The sequence below is a fragment of the Vicia villosa genome, linkage group LG6 (assembly GCF_029867415.1).
Source record: "Vicia villosa cultivar HV-30 ecotype Madison, WI linkage group LG6, Vvil1.0, whole genome shotgun sequence".
Lineage (NCBI taxonomy): Eukaryota > Viridiplantae > Streptophyta > Magnoliopsida > Fabales > Fabaceae > Vicia > Vicia villosa.
In genome coordinates, this window is record NC_081185.1 from 107,349,139 (window position 1) to 107,356,333 (window position 7,195).

The window sequence follows — 7,195 nt, forward strand, 5'->3', positions numbered from 1 at the left end:
AGGCTCACTCTTATATAGGACTTGAAAGAGGTACATATTGAACCTTTGAACCACTAAGTCACTAAACTAAGCACTTTTTTAGCGTATGCTGAGAAGGAAGAGTTGATCATCTATTAAGAAGAAACATAGATTTGTTTGCTTGGGTACCCTTTAACATACTAGGGATAGATACCATAATGGTCTGCCACAGTCTCCACTTTGATTCCACTATGAAGTCAGTCTCATAGAGAAAGCGTAAAGGAAGCGAGAAGAAGAAAATCTCCATTTATGAAGAGGTTTAGAAGCTGAGAAGCACTGGTTTTATCACCGAAGTAGAGTACCTATCATGGTTGGCTAACATAGTTCTGGTTTAAAGGGCGTCAAATAAATGGCGCATGTGCGTCGATTTCACAGACCTAACCACCGCCTGCCCCAAGGATCCAAATCCGCTACCTAATATAGATCTTCTGATTAATGGGTCTTCAAGTTACAAAACCCTGAGTTCCATGGATGTTTATTCTGGCTAGAACCAAATCAATATGTGTAGTGTTATATTTGTGAGAGTCCCAAATAGGGGTGATGCAAGGGTTCCCACCCCGTGAGGTGACGCTTAGGGGCTACCTTTCTGTAGAACGAGGTCTCGCCCTCATAATAAGACAGTGCTTGATGCCAATATCCCTTCACCATTTATGGTGACTGAGTCATACCATGACTTCCTGAGAATATTTAGTCAACAACGTCCCCCAGTCAAGGGAGAACAGTTACCACCTCTTAGGGTTTCGTAAGTCTCAGGCCTAAGAGCCTCCATAAATAATTTTCTCCTAACAGCAGAGGATACAAGGCATTCATACCATAAGTGTAACACCCTTCTAAACCCCCGCGACAATTAAAATTAAATCATAGTACATGCAAACAAGGGTGCCACAATTGATAATAAAATAAACATATATGTCATTGTCATGCATACACTAAGGAAGATCTTAACATAACTCATAATTCAAAATCTCATGTTTACACGGCAGAAATAAACCATCAAATTAGCATCACATCATCGATGCATTAATCCTCAAAACAAATTAAACAAATAGAGTTATTATCATAAACTCAAAACAAAACGTTCCCCAGTGTTACATCTATCAGAGCATGACACTTGACGCTAACTAACAAAGACTCATGAGCTAATCCTCACCAAGTCGAAAGCCGCTACCTCAATATGAAAATAACAACATGTAAGGGTGAGTCTCATCGCAATTAACAAATATTATTGCATCACAAATAATAACATGTCATGGTCATATCATTCACCCAATTGTATCATATTCAGACAATTTCAACAAAACACACACACCTAGCACATCATCAAATCATAACACTGAAACGCATTCAATCATGTTATGAAAATAATGCATATGTAATGGGTGACACTATGCATGTGGTACCAAGCATCATCAATGGGAATAACCCACCGACCGATCCAACATCGTCAAGATACGGCCCTGCCAGCACAGGTTCCACACAATGGGAATCATGCCCTTCACTGATCCAACACATCATCATGGATACAGCCTCAACAAATGATTATGAATGAATGCAAACATATATGAACATACTTATACCATCGTCAAGTCAATGAGTAACATCATCCAATACTCAATTCATCATCATCATCATCATCAAAGCATGTTTACATATGTTACGTCATTCAAATATTATCCAATCATCGTCAAACGACCAATAAATCGTCACATGATTATTGCTTCAACATAGTATGTATTATCACATTTCATCACATATATACACAATACATCATTCACCAGGCAATAATTCATGATTCATCAATAATCGAAAGTTACCCCCGTTTCTTCATTTAAACGCATAGGTTATGTTATGAGGTCTATCATACTCAAAACGACACTCAAAACAGGCCAACGGTTCAAAAGATACATCATTTTCAAGTTTGGACAATTTTCTACACAGCAAGGTTCGCTCAGCGACGCAAGGCAGAAGCGAATTCCTTCAGACCTCCGCTCAACGGAATTCTAGCGACGTTAGACAAAAGCTAACCAGATCGGGTCCTCCGCTTAGCGGACCCCCTCCGCTTAGCGGACCTGCGATTTTACCAAATCTCAGGTCTGCGACAGACCCTGCGATTTCACACATTCAAGCCCCAAAATCGACTCTAAGCACCAGATACAGTCATACAATCACAAATTACATCATTATACATCATAAAACATCAAAACGACACATTTTAATCTAACAATTCATGAAATTTCATCAATCATAACATCCCTAACCTAACATACAAATCAATTAACTCAAACGACTTCACGTTCTTCGTGTTCCAAACCTTCAGCTCTTCTTTCACGTTCTTTTCTTCTTTCCCAATTCCTTAATATTTTATGAAAAAAATATTTTAATTTAGTAAAGGGCTTTACTACACAACACCCCCTTGCTTACTAACTTCTCACATGGCCCAACGTTATAAACCATTCCCTTTCCAATTATTTTCATAAAATTCATAATAATTCTAATTATTAATTCAATTTTCCAATTAAACTAAAATTAAAATATTACGGGTGTTACAACTCTCCCCCACTAAAAGAGTTTTCGTCCTCGAAAACGTACCTCAGGTAAAGAGTTTCGGATAGGAATCCTTCATCTGATTTTCCAGCTCCCAGGTGACATTCCCATCAGTTGGTCCTCCCCAAGCCACTCCGACCAAAGCTATCTCTTTACCACGTAATTGCTTCAGCTTCCGATCTTCAATCCTCACAGGTAAAGCCTCAACGGTTAAGTTATCTTTCACCTGTACATCATCTATTTGGATCACATGGGACGGATCCACAATGTATTTCCTCAACTGAGATACATGAAATACATCATGCAAATTCACAAGCATCGGTGGTAACGCAATACGATAGGCTAATTCTCCGACTCTTTCAGAAATCTGAAACGGTCCAATAAAACGCGGAGTCAACTTCTTTGACTTCAAATCCCGACCAATACCTGTCATAGGAGTAACTCTCATAAACACATGATCTCCTTCTTGAAACTCGAGCGTCTTCCTTCTCTTGTCGTGATAACTCTTCTGACGACTTTGAGAAGCTTTCATCTTCTCCTGAATCATTTTAATCTTTTTCGTAGTTTTTTGTACAATTTCTGGCCCGATCACAACACTCTCACCAGATTCATACCAACATAACGGCGTTCAACATCTTCTTCCATACAAAGCCTCAAACGGAGTCATACCAACACTCGAATGATAACTATTATTGTAGGTAAACTCAATCAAAGGCGGATAACTATCCCAAGCACCTCCTTTTTCTAGCACACAAGCACGCAACAAATCCTCCAACGATTGAATCGTCCTCTCAGTTTGTCCATCTGTCTGCGGATGATAAGCAGAACTCAATCTCAGTTTAGTACCTAAAGCCTTCTGCAAACCTTCCCATAACTTAGACGTAAATCTCGGATCTCTGTCAGACACGACACTCGAAGGAATACCATATAGACTAACTATTTTCTCAATATACAATTGAGCCAGCTTCTCCATCGAATAATCCATTCTGACTGGTATAAAATGTGCAGACTTCGTCAACCTGTCCACAATAACCCAGATAGCTTCACAATTCTTAACGGTTCTCGGCAAACCAAAAACAAAATCCATTGATATACTATCCCACTTCTACTCAGGAATAAACATCGGTTGCATATACCCAGATGGCTTCTGATGCTCAATTTTTAACTTCTGACACGTCAAACAGGAATAAACAAACTCAACAATTTCCTTCTTCATTTCAGGCCACCAAAACAGCTTTTTCAGATCATGATACATCTTGGTAGCACCAGGATGAATACTTAATCCACTACGGTGTCCTTCTTCCAGGATACTCTTTCGAAGCGCAACAACATCAGGAACACAAACTCGATTGCCAAACCTCAATATACCATTCTCGTCGATTCTGAATTCACCGTCTTTACCTTTGTTAATTAAAGTCATTTTATCAATCAACTCAACATCAGTTTTCTGACCTTCTCTAATCTCTTCAAGAATACCACTAGTCAGCTTTAGCATAACCAATTTAACACTATTAGAAGTATCTTCACACACCAAACTCAAGTCTCTGAATTGTTCAATCAAATCCAATTCCTTCACCATTAGCATAGACATGTGCAAAGACTTCCTACTCAACGCATCAGCAACAACGTTCGCCTTACCAGGATGGTAATTCAAACCAAAATCATAATCCTTAAGAAATTCCAACCACCTCCTCTGTCTCATATTAAGCTCTTTCTGATCAAAGAGATACTTTAGACTCTTATGGTCACTAAACACCTCGAATCTCGAACCATACAAATAATGTCTCCATAACTTCAAAACAAAAACCACAGCTTCCAACTCTAAATCATGAGTCGGATAATTCCTTTCATGCACTTTGAGTTGCCTCGATGCATAAGCGACCACTTGTTGATTCTGCATTAATACACCAACTAAACCCATCAACGATGCGTCACAGTATACCACAAATGATTCTGCCGGACTCGGAAAAATCAAGATAGGAGCACTTGTGAATCTCTTCTTCAATTCTTGGAATCCTTCTTCACATTTTGCATCCCAAATAAAAGTCTGACCCTTCCTGGTCAATTTAGTTAACAGCAATGCTAACTTCGAAAATCCTTCAATAAACTTTCTGTAGTAACCTGCAAGACCAAGAAAACTACGAATCTCTGACACTGATTTCGGCGCTTCCCACTGAGATACCGCTTCTATTTTCGTAGGGTCAACAACAATACCATCTTTAGAAATCACATGCCCAAGAAAACTAACTTCTTCCAACCAAAATTCACACTTCGATAATTTAGCAAAAAGTTTCTTTCCTTTCAACAATTCCAACACAATTCTAAGATGATCCGCATGCTCTTCCTTACTCTTAGAATATATCAGGATATCACCTATAAACACCACCACGAATTTATCAAGATAAGGATGGAAGATCCTATTCATATACTCTATAAAAACACCAGGTGCATTAGTAACTCCAAACGGCATTACCGAATACTCATAATGTCCATACCTTGTTCTAAAGGCAGTCTTCTGAATATCGTCATCTTTCACACGAATTTGGTGATACCCAGACCTCAGATTAATCTTACTGAATACACACGCTCCAACCAGCTGATCCATCAAATCATCAATCCTCGGCAATGGATACCGATTCTTGATAGTAACCTTGTTCAATTGTTTGTAGTCCACACACAGCCTCATCGAACACTCTTTATTCTTTACTAGTAACACAAGCGCACCCCGCGGAGAAACACTCGTACGATTGAATTTCTTCTCAAGCAATTCTTCCAATTCTTTCTTCAATTCAGCCAACTCAGACGGCGACATACGATACGGTGCCATCGACACTGGACTAGTTCCCGGAATCAAATCAATAGTAAATTCCACTTCTCTTTCTAGTGGAAATTCGTTCACATCTTTCAAAAAAAACTTATGGATATTCACATACCACTGGTAGTTCGCTACTTACCGCTTTCTCTTTCAAATCTATCGATGCAAACAACATAAACACTATTGCACCATCTCCGATAGCCTTGTTCACCTGTCTAGCAGTCATGTTCAGATCATCAGCACTAACAGCTTCAGGAAATAACACTGTCTTCGAAAAACAGTTGATATAAACACGGTTGAACTCTAACCAGTTCATTCCCAGGATTACATCAAGTTGTTTCAACGGAAGGCACACTAAGTCCATTCCAAATTCTCTACCAAAAATATCAATCGGACAATTCAAACAAGTAGATGAAGTAGTTACTGAACCCGACGCAGGAGTGTCAATAATCATACTTCCATTAATATCAGATATTTCTAATCCCAATCTTTTAGCACAATCCAGCGAAATAAATGAATGTGTTGCTCCAGTATCAATAATTGCAATCAAAGGTGTGCCATGAATAAAACACGTACCTTTGATCAATCGATCTTCCGGAGTAGTCTCTGACCCAGACAAGGTAAATACCTTCCCACCAGACTGATTCTTCTTTGGCTTAGGACAATGTGGGCTAATGTGACCTTCTTCACCACAGTTGTAGCAAGTTACAACCTTCTTCTTACAGTCAGCTGCAACATGGCCCACTTTATCACACTTGAAACACTTCTTCTGATCAAGCTTGCAGTCATTCTTACGATGTCCAATCTCGCCACAGTTGTAGCACCTGACAAAAGCACTGGAGTCTCCCCCACTAGGCTTCCTCCAATCACCAGCTTTTGGATTTCCTCTACCATATGGCTTACCTCGGTCCATAGGCTTCTTACCTTTCTTGTCAACCAACTCGCGAGAGTGAGATGACTTTAACTTAAGGTTATCCTCTTCGAAGATCCTGCTACAGTCCACCAAATCGACAAATCGCCGAATCCTCTGATACTTGATACCTTGCTTGATCTCATCACGAAAACCATTCTCAAATTTGATGCACTTTGAGAATTCACTAGCTTCATCATTGTTGTAGTGAAAGTAGTACTTCTCCAACTCAACAAATTTTGAAGCATACTCTGGTACCGTCATATTACCTTGAGTCAGCTCCAAAAATTCGATCTCTTTCTTGCCCATAACATCTTCAGGAAATTACCTTCTCAGGAACTCTCTTTTGAACACCGCCCAAGTAATTACTACACCAGCCGCTTCAAGTTCATCTCTACTGGCCATCCACTAGTCGTCAGCTTCTTCAGACAACATATGTGTACCATACCTCACCTTCAGATCTTCAGCACAACTTATAACTCTGAAAATCCTCTCGTTCTCCTTTAAGCGCTTCTGAGCACCTTCGGGATCATGCGTGCCCTTGAACAACGGAGGATTATTCCTCTGAAATTTCCCCAAAAATTGTCAGTCAGCACCAATCCCAGCTCCATTTGCATTTCCTCCTAGCTCACCAGCAATCATGCCCAGAGCCTTTGCGATAGCATCGTCGTTTCTTCCACCTCTTCCAGCCATTACTCTGCTTAAATCACAAACAATCTAGTCAGAAAAGTATCAACAGTGTTTAACCTGCACTAGTTGCATACACAAGGAAGACTGACACAAGACTCTGGTCACAACGACCAACTATGCTTTGATACCACTATTGTAATACCCTTCTAAACCCTCGCGACAATTAAAATTAAATCAGAGTACATGCAAACAAGGGTGCCACAATTGATAACAAAATA